The sequence below is a fragment of the Sturnus vulgaris genome, chromosome 1 (assembly GCF_052056855.1).
Source record: "Sturnus vulgaris isolate bStuVul1 chromosome 1, bStuVul1.hap1, whole genome shotgun sequence".
Classification (NCBI taxonomy): domain Eukaryota; kingdom Metazoa; phylum Chordata; class Aves; order Passeriformes; family Sturnidae; genus Sturnus; species Sturnus vulgaris.
Genome location: NC_142243.1, coordinates 94,680,786 through 94,693,525, shown reverse-complemented (window position 1 = coordinate 94,693,525; position 12,740 = coordinate 94,680,786). Strand labels below are relative to the sequence as shown.

The following is a 12,740-nucleotide window of genomic DNA, read 5'->3' as shown; positions in this document are numbered from 1 at the left end:
TTATAACTTCTAGAACTTTGTGGTAGAAATCAATAGTGAAGGACAAGCTATCGGATGTATTTTATTGTTTTATGCATTGATTTAAGCCTTACAAATTACACTCGACCAAATTTTAATCCCTTCCTTCCCTCCTTCTTTTTAGAAGGCAAAGTAACCCTAAATTTAAAAACAATTACAGAATTATTTATTTATACAAGTATTTACACAAGATCAATATTTTTTTCTTCAGTCTATTGTATAAAAATGAGCTGTACCAAGTTGATGGGTTTGAGGTCAGTAAGTGGCACATTTGGAAGACAAGATTACTTATTTCATTAATTCATCATTAGACTCAGTCTTTCAAAATTCCTCTTTCCAAAGAATTTAAATGTCAAATATTATATAATTTCCATCCAGTTGTTTTTGAAGTTCTATGTAGTACTTATAGTTGGAGTTTCTTGAAAGTAACTTTGTGTTTTATCCAAAATTTTTTAAATGCATACATGGATTTAATTTTTATACTGAAAGAGTTTATCTTTTAGTAAATACAAGTACTACAAAGGAGTTTCATCTTGAGCACATATATTTATGGTACAAAAAGATTTATGGTATAAAAAGGTTTTGCTGCCAATTTAATTATGTTGATTATTTTTAAAAGTTTTTGAACCCAGATTTCTCTGGCTAATATTGTATTTTTATATTTATTATATAATAGGCATTTATGCATACATATTCATAAGTATATATTTATTTTATAATATATAGTTATTAGATTTTTCTTTTGCATTTTTCACTATGCATTTTCCTTTGGAGGAGTAGTTTTTCAGACAACAGGTGACACATTTAACAATCTTATATTTTAATTTCACATTTCCTGTATTAAACATGTAGATTCTGAATTTCTCACTGTCCCTTATAGCTCTTTTTTTTTCTTGTTGAAAGGTTAGGATGAATTTTGCAGAAGTTAAAGTAATAATGAGAAAATGATCTGTAGATGATTAAACAGGAGTAAAGTGAAGCACAATGATGTCTTTGGAGGTCATGTCATGAAACAATGAAGGAAGCTCAAAAGAGCAGCAGCAGAACTTTCTGGGAAGCCTCAATTGTGGTCTCAAAACCCCCTAAATTCTTTGTAAGCTTCCAGAGATATGTTGCTTCCTGACATTTTAGTTGTTTTTGTTTTGGTTTGGTTTTTTTTCCACAAACTTTTCATCCTTGTCAAAAATCTCAGAATAATATTTCACGTAATCTATTCAGTATATAGAGAAAGTACAATTAGCACTGAAAGAGGAGTATGAGGAGCATAGGTTAAACAATGAAAAAGAATTACAGCTCCTTGACCCTTGCTGAGAGAGAAAATGTACAGCAAATTAATAATTTATACATATGTCTCTATATATGTGAGGAGTATGTACAAATGAGGGAAAGCTGAGAGTGTGAGACAAAGTGGAGTGGATCTCAAAAAATGTAAAAGGTTTATTTCACTATTGTAAGAAAGGACATATAAAGAGAACCGCTGTATAAATTTTTCTGTTAAAAGTTTATTTTCATTTAAAACACTGTTGATTAAGAAGTATAGAACCAAGGTGTTTATACTAAAAATGATAGGTTTTGACTCAGTACTTGTCATGTACTTCCATAAGAGAAGCTGGCATTTCCATGAATAAATACAAGAACAGAATTCAGAAGACTTAGGGGGGAAAAAAATCTCTTTACAACCACAGCCCAAAGTAATGGAGAAAAAGGAGGTGAAAATATATTTTCTTATGACAAAACTTGTTTTATATAAAAGTTGACAGGTTGAGAAATTAGTAGAGGCAGTTGAAACCAAGAGAAACAAATCAGGTCTAATGATAGACTTGTTGAAATTATGTCTGGTTACTTTGAGCACCTCTAAAATTAGCATATGGAGCCTTTTCAATTTAGGCCAGCTCTACTGAAATAACTTGTTTACTCCTGAGGTTCTTACTTAAAAGTGCAGAGAAATTAAGACTACTTGCAAATTTCTGCTTTCTTCTTTTAATTTTCTTGAATAAAGTGTATAATTTCTGCCTAGGCTCATGTTAAATCAGCTTTTGTAAAATGTAATATCCTCACTAAGACACTCTTGAAAATTATCATAAAGAAAATATGTCTGTGAGAAAATTTAAATAAAAAATACAACGAGGGCTCCTAGGACTTCCTACACAGAGTTTATAATTAATATGAGGGTTTTAAAAGCAAGTGGATTCCATACACAGCTGTAGAGATTTTGACTAGTAACAACTGGTAATTTCAGCTATAGCTGTAATGCATAAGTATATCAGACATGAAGGGGTTAAAATGAATTTATTTTCTCATAAGTAACTTTTGTTTAAGTCAAAATTATTTTATAATAAGCTTATTTGAGCTCCTTTTTTAAAGAATCTCATAGCTCCACTATAGATGTTAGGAAAACTTGCTAGAGGGCAAAAAATCTCTGAAGGGAATATCGTCTTCTGATAGACTCTTGGATTGCAAAGCAAGGTACTGAAGAATGAAAAAGGAACTACTGCAATTCTTATCACTAACATAAATTCAACTGCATGCAGAAGCAGAAAAAATGTGTGTGTGCTTAATGAAATTATATAATCGTTGTCTGTGTGATTATTGACTCTATACAAGGTCAATGTCCTGGAAACAAATTAATATTTGTGAGCTGTTTCATGTGCACAGTACTTGGATAGTTATAGTATTACTTGCCCAGGCTCTGAACTGCTTATACAAATGAATGTTCTCAGACGGTGCCTCATTGGGATTAGAAGCAGAGAAGGGCCATATTAACTGTATTGCAAGATGGCTTCTCAACCTTCTTTCCTGCCACTTGAGAAATAAGATGAAACCAATTGCCTTCTCTGTGTACTGCAACTGTGTGAATGACAGGAATGCAATAAACATCCATAGTTATAAAAATTGCCTAAATAGGCTGCTACTACGGCTTATCGCTTGTTTGGAACATTGAAATGAAAGTAATTTAAAACTTTGGGAATTCTCTTTGAAATACACTAATTTAAAAAACTTCTGAAATTTTAACCCTGTTTCTTGATTTTATAACAGTCAAGAGTAGTTTCTGGTATGAAAGGTTATGTTAATAGTGTCGTAACATTCTGATCCATGCAGATTTGTAGAGCCCATGGGCTTGATGGATGTATTTGGAAGCCCAAAAGTGCCTGCAATAGCTGAGTACTTCTGTACCATCTTATCTTTCACTTTATTTTGCTTGTTTATCTTCTAAAATGTTGTAAATATGCACATAAATAGAAAAAAACTGCACCCCAAGGGTTTAAAATTCAGAAAATATCAAGAGATTAGTTCCTCCTATGGAGTTAACTGCAGCTGCCCACTTACTTATAAAAACGACCCTTAAATTCCATTCTGGTCCAATCTTACAAAATGATCTCACATCCTACCCCAGATGACTAGTTAAGCAGAATATGTATATACATGCTTATACTGAAAAAAATAGTGAAGTAATGTAGGCAGGATTACATCATGTCTATGGTTAACAGGAGCCAGAGATCTAGGTTTTCTCTGCAGTTTGTGGCAAGAAGCTGAAGGCCAAAAGGTCAAGGAAAATATTTGGAATTGAACAAGCAAGGGAAAGGTGTAAGAGAAGAAATGGGCAGTCTGAAAAAGTCTTGAAAGGATTCTCTAGAAAATGCACACTGCTGTAATACTGATCTCTCACAGTTTAGAGAAGAAACTGGTAACACTGAAATCTAAGGGATTTGAGACAAGTAGCAACAGTCAAACAAGCATGATTCAGCTCTTTCTTTTCCACAGTAACTCTATTGTCAAACAAAGCACAAAAATTGTTTGGGTTTTTTTTTTTTTTTTTTCATCATAATGTAAAATAATGTAATACTGTATTACAAAATTCTGGTACCAGATTCCTTTGTAAATGTAAACATAATTTCTTCCTCAGCATGCATATTAATCCAAATGCCACCAAGAGTGAGAGAGGCTCAACTGTTTTGGAGCAACTGAAATAAAAATGTTGAGCAGTAGCATTAATAGTATTTGCAGTCAAGTCTGCTTCCAATAAACCTTCGTAGTGAGACTTCCTGCATTTGAGTGGAACACAGGTCTGCTGTCAGAGTTGTCATGGAGCTCCTCAGAAAAAGAACTTGGAGGTCAGGACATATGTCCCAGTTATAACATGGTAAGAAACCTGTGCAGCTTATGTCTTAAGTCTAAAAAAATGCTACTGCTGCAATTGATTTGCAATTGGAGCCTTAGAGGATTTACTCTATTTAAAATTTCCTTTCCAGAACTATAGCTCTTTAATGTCCTTTTCTACAAAGAGATGGAACAATAATTGTAGTAATGCAAAATTGCAAAGTTATTATTTTTTATTATTTATTTAAATATCTTTTCACGATTTCACTAGCAGGAAAAAATTCTCAACCTTGTCTTTTTATGGATTTTTTTTTTACTTTAGATTTTTCTCATTTCTTAGCTAAGTTCCTCTCCTTATGCCAAATCTGTGTGTACAAGGGAGGTTTTATTTAATCGACCCTTACCAATTGCTTTACTTACTGTCCCTTGCAATAGTCAAGGAATGTACAATTTGATACTAATTTAATAATTTGCTTAGCAAGTTTTCGCCTGTTTATCATTTCTCAATTTAATCATATAATTCAGATATTATTTTTCAACTTAAACATACCATTCTAATTGCAAATTTAAAGCCAGTATGATGCATGTAGTTTCATACACAATTTCATGTGATCTTTGATAAACAGTAAAATGATATGTGTCCACAGTTCAAGAACTAAAAATTTAATAAAAAGAAAGGGAAATTAATATTGTTTTTTCTTGGAATATGTCAACAGGGCATAGGTTTCCTGATATTTTTAAAAATTATGTGGCTATTACTGTAGAACTGTTTAATTTATCAAACACAACTATCATTTTCATAATTTTCTTCTTACAATCCATTCATAAATACCAAGTGATGATTCTTGTTATAAAGAAAAATCCTGTCCCAAAATTTCTCTGATTCTATTTCTAATTAATAGGTTTGATAAACTATCTGCAGCTATATTACTTTCATAATACATATTTTGTATAGTATGTGCCTCCAAGTTGTCTTTCAGCACCACTCATTGGATATTTAAGAGGCTTACTTCAAAACTGCTTTTTTGCAGACTTGACCAATGTAGTTTTGCAATTTTGACTGTATTCCTTATTTTATTTCACTGATCCTCAGGGAATGGACACAAAATTGCGATAACAATTAAATTGTCTTTACTGAATTTGCTCCTGCCAGCTGCATGTTTGCTGGTTTTTTTTTTTCTAAGTGCTTCCAAAATGGTAGATATCCCATGAATCCCATTTTTATGAATGGAATTTAAGGAGTTGCAGGCACTTAATTCTCTTCATCTACTTATTCAATGCCAGGTATTATTTTCAGTTTTCTGATCTTTCAATCTTCATCACTTTCATCATTCACAAATTTTCATCATCCCATTAATGACTGCTACACTTATGCATATTAAAGTAGTCACATATGGAGTTAAATAACTTAAATTCCTTAGGATTTTATTATATTTATTATCTTTATTTTGAGCTGTAATTTCTGAACAAAATAGATATCTGAACAAAACTAATACACAAACAAACAAACTCCCCTCCCCCTCCTGGCCAAGCTTCTAGTTTGTCAGTCTACACAGAAATCAAGTTTGGAAGGTAGAGTGATGTCAGACAAAAAGGTAGAGGCAATGATGCAGACAACAAAGAAAGTGAAATGGAAGGCTGTTGTGAATAAAAAAGGACATATTTGGAATCAAGTCTCAGCCCCATGTTACCAGAATTCACTTAAACTCCATCTTCTCCTTATTACTGATAATTTTGCTGTTGGGAAGGAAAAACATCCAGCTCTGATTTAAATGATATCGTCTTAAGGCAAATAATTTTGAATCATGAATCAATGTGACAATATAATAAACTATCACACATATACATTCAGAACAAATGTATTATTTATGTGCTTTTCAGAGACAGATGCTTTGATGGTTTGGAACAGCTTCTACATTGGCACAGTGTCTGTTGTTCCTTCCACCCTTGGGACACAGACGAAAAACTCCTGTGTGCTACACCTGTCTAAATGGGGGTGCTCTTTTTCCATGGACATTCAGTAGGAAGCAAAGGAAAATGGTCACACAGGCAGAAAAATCTAGGACCAGAGCTGATCACATCCCCTTTTCTCATATAAGTATAATTAATTGACTTATCTAATTTTCCCTTTCCCTCTTTATTTCTCCTCCATGCTATGGATTGCTCTCAAATACCTTGCTGTGTGTAGGGAGAAAAATGTTTTATCAGGGAAAGGGAAGGAATGGGGAGGAGTTCAATCTGCCCAGCATATGCTGGGTTTTTTTCAAGCTGCCAGTACTGAAACATCCTACAGATTTCTAAAAATTACAGATGACAATTTATTAACTTAGAGAGTCTTTCATCTTACATAGAGGAATTTTGTCTTACCTCATCTTGTCAGATAAAGAGGACCTGATCACAGGACTAAAAATTAGTGGTTTCTTGGGCGCAAATGTCTGCAACTTGATTTCACTACGTATGCAAAAGAAATAAAAGACATACAATAAAAGACATCTCATTGAAAAATATCATGAGATATAAACTTGGTGCTTAAAAGGGCCAGTTTAACAAAGGAAAAAACAATTATGAGACAAATTAACTGTGAGACAAAACTCAGTTGGAAAAGACTAAATAGTTATTGCAAACTATTTGGTAATTTTTAACTAGCTGCCTAAAATTATATCAGCAAAATTCAGTTCGGTCAAAACTGAAAGCAAGCATCAAGACAGCCAAAAGGATAAATGACAGCAGCCATAAAAATGTGGCAAACCCAACAATACATGAAGTTATGAAAAGAAAATAAAAAGAGAACAATGAATATTAATTAGATCAATTTTATGAGTAGAAGATTATTTGGAAATAAAAGAGCAGAAATAAATTTATAAAATTAACTTTTATTTCCTAAGATATTTTTAAACTTAATTTGTAAAATTCAACATACTGTGTGCTGATGTGGGCATTAAAGAGTGAAGGTCTCTGAGCTCTCTTTGGTTCATGGGTGAACACACTTCTAAGCTTATGACCCAACTGTATCTGCAAGATACATATTTTCTTAATATCCTAACCCAGTCTTCTAAAAAAAAAAAAAAGATATTAGGTAACATGGTGGATTATATTAGAATGGTCATTTACATGATTAAAACAAGCTCATGAAATTCTTTGATCTACACCCAGTGCACTTAAAATCACATAATCACTGTGTGGGTCAGGTTGGGAGGGACCACAGTAGATCATCTGGTCCAATCTCTCTGCTCAATCAGAGCACAAGGCACAGGATTGTGTCCAGATAGTTCTTGAATATCTCCATTGAGGAAGACTCCAAAGCCTCTCCGGGCACAGCTGTTGCAGTGCATGGTCATCCACACAATAAAGAAGTTCTTCATTTTCTGGTGGAACTTCTGTGCATCATTTCCTGCCCATTGCCTCTTGTCCTACTGCTGGACAGCACTGAGAAGAGCCTGGCTCCATGCTCTTGACACCCTCCCTTCAGCTGCTTGTACACATTGATGAGGTCCCCTTGCAGTTGTCTCCTCTAGAGGCTGAAGTGGCCCAGGTCCTTCAATCTGTCCTCATAATAGGGTTACTCCAGTCCCCTAACCACATCTTTTACCCTCCAGAACTGGTCACAGCACTCCAGATATGACCTCCCTAGGGCTGAGTAGAGGGGCAGGACCACCTTCCTTGACCTGCTGGCAATGCTTTTCCTGGTGTACCCCGGGATACCATTGGTCTTCTTGGCCCCCTGGGCACACTGTTGACTTGTGGGCTACTTGTCCACTCACATCCCAGTGATTATTGTGGAAGAGTGGCTGATACCCCGGAGGGCTGTGCAGCCGTTCAGAGAGATCTCAAACAGGCTGGAAAGATGGGCAGAGAGGAACCATCTGAAATTCAGCAAAGGCAAATGCAGGATCTTGCACCTGGGGAGGAATAACCCCCTGCACCAGTATAGGCTGGGGGCTGACCTGCTGGAAGACAGCTCTGTGAAGAAGGATTTGGGAGTCCTGGCAGACATGAGCTGTCCATTTCTACAAGTATCTAAAGGGAGGCTGACAAAAGGGTGGACTCAGGCTCTTCTTGGTGGTGCCAAGCAACAGACAAGAGGCCATGGGCAGAAATTGATGCACAGGAAACTCCACCTAAATGAGAACTTCTTTACTGTGCAGGTGCGAAACAATAGGACCCAATAACCCACTGTGGTCCCTTTTAGCCTTGCTAATTGGGTGACTCTGTGATTCTGTGACTACTGCAACTCTGAACCTACTGCTTGCATCCACAACAGATGAAGAATGCTGATCAATTAGAAAGCCTCCAGAGGGAGTTGCGTCATGGGATGAAAATAATTTAAAGGCTGGAAAATATTCTACACATACTCCAGCAGTCTATTTAGCTTATCAGTGAGAAAGTTTAGGAGATGGCCTGATCTGACCCTAGACTCGTCCACATGAAATGTGAAAACACAGTAGTAGGTGATCTTCATTGCAGTGCAGAAGGAATGATTTCTATTTCTTCCTAGTAAAAGAAGACAGAATGAGACTTAAAGTAGGAGTTGTTACTACTATAGTAATTTATCAATTTTGCTATAGATTTGAAAGGATACTTTTCTAAAATTCTTAAAAATTCATTCAGTGAGGTCATTTAGCTGCACTATGTCAAGGATAAGACATAGATCACAATATCTAGTTGTTCGTTTGACTTGCTCACAAATCTCAAAAAGGGAAATTGCCTACTGTGTGAAGTGTTTCATAAATCTCTAACACACTGAAGAATTTACCACCTTGAGAGGACACTTTTATCTTCTATGCTTTTACCAGAGAAAGGTGCAGATCCTGAAGACATCTGCTGGTTTGACAGAGTACTACTTCTATTTGTCTGGAAGAGAGAAAGTGTGTGTAGGGGAAACGGTCCTTAAAAACTCTGTCTCAGACTTTGTTTTCTGATGTGGTTCCTCTAGACTGTAGCTGGGGTGCCCCCGATGTATTATTGCTTATCTTGAATGAAGAGTGATACCGCAGAAAAATGGGGAGGCATAATACCTGTAGCACAACATGCTCATGAAGCTTATTTCTGTCACAAGTGGATCTAGGTCCTCAGAAATATAGTCACCCCCTCTTCAGAGCTACCTGCTCTACTCAGGTGGCTAGAATCTCAGAGCAGAGCAAAAAGTCCATCAGAAAGTTACCTGTGAGGAAAGAGCCTGGGGGAGACAAAAAGATCCACAGTTTATGAGCTATCTGAGTGCTGTAAGTTGAAAGGGGAAACACAACAGGAAGCATTTATATCCAGAATGACAGTGGCAGCAGGCTGTAAAGGAAAAGCATCCTTTCTCTGAGCTGTCTGAAGAGTGGAAGTTTGCAAGCTGGATCTGAAGGAGCTGTGGAAATCAAGCATCTAGGTTGAATGAAATCACTACAGCACAGTCTCTTTCTGAACATCTTTTGTGTAAGGGTTCAGAAAGGCAGTATGAGAAGCAAGTCAAATCTAAGGTAAATTACTGACATCAGTGCAAGAAGCTGACAGGGAAAAATGAAAGAGGACGGGAAGTTCAATAGAGCATCCACTACTGAAAACATCTCTTGAATGTTTTTAGTGTTGATTTTTTCTCTCAATGTCCCAAAGATAGTGTTAGAAAAAGTGCTATGGGAAGGGAAGTTTGACTATATAGAAAAGGTTTTCTTTATCTTCTGTTTTTAATGTCAACTACAGAACCCTTCCCTCTCTATATATTTTATCAAACCATGTTTTCAGATACAGATAACCAATGTAGATAATACTTTTATGATAAACACTTTAATATGGGAACACTCATTAATTTCTAATTTAAAATTATCATAGAAAGCTATAATTATTTTGAAACTGAGGGACAACAGTAAAACATTTTAAATTGTTTCAGGTTCTGACTAGTATATTTTCTTGAAAATATGTAAAGAAAAGTCATAGAATCAAAGCACTCCTTTTCACATTTCATGGAAAATGTTTCTAAAATATCAGAACATAACACTGCATGCATAAGGGCTTGAAAAGAACTATCAAAAAATCTTTTCAGCTCTGTGATTAAGTTGAATCAAGCATTGTATAGGGTGCTGGAAAAGCACAATCAATTTACAGAGCCAGAGACAGCTTCACTCTAGATGTGAAGAGACATACAGCAGCACATAATGTGTTTGGGATCATACATATCAGATGGGTCAGCATCAGTGGAGCCTTAGTCAGTCATTCCCTACAATCCGCTCCTGATCTGAAGAGTTTTAACCCCATTTTTCTCTGCCTTTGGTATTCTGTGGCCTTTTTGAATCACAGAAGTCTGTTATAAAATCATATCAGGTCAGAGTGGTGGGTCTTTACAGCTACTTCTCAATTCCCTGGTCAGAGACTGGACTTTGGTGCTGGGCATTGGGGCAGACAAGCTTTCAGAGAGCAGCCAGCTTCACCTCTGGGCGAGACCACACCGGGCAGAGCTTCTCTGCATCCCACCCTTTCTGCCTGGCCGTCCTCTCCCAGTCTTCCTGGCTGATGGCCTAGCTTTCCACTGCCTCAAGGTTTATTAAATACACATTCACCATGGGAGGGACTGTAGCTGTGGCTGAGTCTTCACAACACAGAGAAGCAAAATGGCAGGAAAATTTTTGCTAGTTTAATGAGATGCAGCATGGTTTTTGAGGACTTCAGCTCCAAGGAAACAATATGGCACTGATTGTCCCACCATTTCAGCACATCTTTTTTCACCCAAGGCAAGTTGCACACGATTTGTCTTTTGAACAGTAGGACTTCTGTTTCTCCTCCCTGAGGCCTAGCAGGAGGAAATGCTAAGCTAACTGGAACCTGGCTATTTGTATTGAATTAGTACAGTCATTAGGACTTTAACTATTTTTATTTGGTGACAGTTTGCTACTGATACCACCTTTGGGACAAGCACCTCTCTCTTTTATGTTGCTTTTCTTATCACTAACAGGAGAAAATGACTGATTGGTTTTGGCCTTTGCTTGAAACTCCTTTTCGTGACTTTCTTGAGTGCATATCCTGTAGCAAATAGATACTGCTAGTATGCACCAGTCTTCATTTACCAGCCTGAACAAGTGCTGACAGATGAGGGAGCTGACAGTCTGCCCTACTGTTGAAGCTGGGAGATATAGTTACATGTGAATTTGCTGGCTTTTTAGACCTGAATAACTGCAATTGTGTATAAGGGTCACCTCTGGGCTCAGTTATCATTCTGAAGAAAAATGGAACTTTTTTAGAAAAAAAAGTCATATATTTTTGGCTTTCTGCTAAGTGATGCCCGAGGAATGCATGGCCTTGGAAAGTCAGGTTTTCACAAAGTGGCACGGAAAAAATAAGACCAATGCTATCATGATAGCAAGTGGAGATGTTAGGCATAATTATTATCTAAATTAAACCACTGGCATTTTTTCCAACAGCACTGGCTCTCAGAAAAGTCTCTCACTCCCTCCCTCCCTGTCTGTCTGCCTGCCTGTCTGTCCTGAAGAATTTTGCACCATATTATCCAATTACATATGTCACTGTCAACTTTTCCATTAGGACTCTGTTCCTTCATTGTCTTCAGTAGTACTAATCATGCAGGAGTCCGCTCTGGAAAATATAAGGCAGTCATATTTCAGTTTATAATTCCAGAATATTGCTAGCTTTTGAGAATTTTGTGATAGTGGTTTGCCATAGCAATATCAATAATCAGAAAGAACAAACACAAAACTGCTCTGCACTCCATATGTGTATTTTCAGGCATCTAATGTTTTAAAAATATTTCTTTGGGGTTAAAATTCTTTTTCTTTTCACTGTATCAGTTTTAAATCAAAATTTTAAAGCCTTAGTAAGCACCTGGTAATTTACAATAAACTTTTTAACCAAAGTACCTCCTTGCTGACCGTAAGCTTCTTATCAGCACGAATTTGAAGAGCCATAGGAAAAAATACTTGATATGTGCTCTGACTCAGGTTCAGAAGAAGTGGTAGAGTCTAGGTGTTCATTGGATGGTGAACATTTGCATCTCCTAAAGTAATTTACACTCAATTTTTCTTTCTCTTCCTTTGTTGCAAATATAGTTAATTATGAGTTCAGCATATTATTCCTTCTAGTGGAATGAATTCCCATTCTACTATAGGTGCTCTATCAGAGGTGCTTTGTTACAACATTTTCTGAAAGGTTTATCAAATTCTTTAGAAACGTTTCTGAGTTCATTCTAGTCAGTGCAGAAAATAGTCATATACATCTAATTATCTAAGCAGGCTGATATCTACTGTATCAGCATATTCAGAAAAGTGGGTTATTTTAGCCTTTTAAAGGTTTATACCCAAGTTCTTCTATTGCACGTAGTTTATCTATTCAAATCTGCTTTGCCTGCTGCTTTGATATAGTCACAGAGAACAGTCTTATTAGCATTATGTTAAGGACACTCAGCAGAAAGAAAACAAGCTGCTGTCCTGATCTTATTCTTGTTTATTGACATTCATAGTCAATCAGGAGCATTTTTCTCAAGAAAATTGTTTTTGGTTTGTTTTAATGATGAATGTAAATATTATCAATCCTATAAAATTCTAATATGACTGAAGAACTGATAAAAAGATCACAGCAAGGAAAGTTGAAAGGTAGGGGATTTATAGACATAGTCTTTAAAACTGTTTTGCTTT

At 36.0% G+C, this 12,740-nt stretch overlaps 1 long non-coding RNA gene across 1 annotated transcript in view; it reads left to right on the top strand.

Moving 5' to 3' along the window:
* LOC148225360 (uncharacterized) overlaps positions 1–12,740 on the top strand; it is a 170,229-nt gene that overhangs the window by 61,573 nt on the left and 95,916 nt on the right. The gene's annotated exons all lie outside the window — the stretch shown is intronic.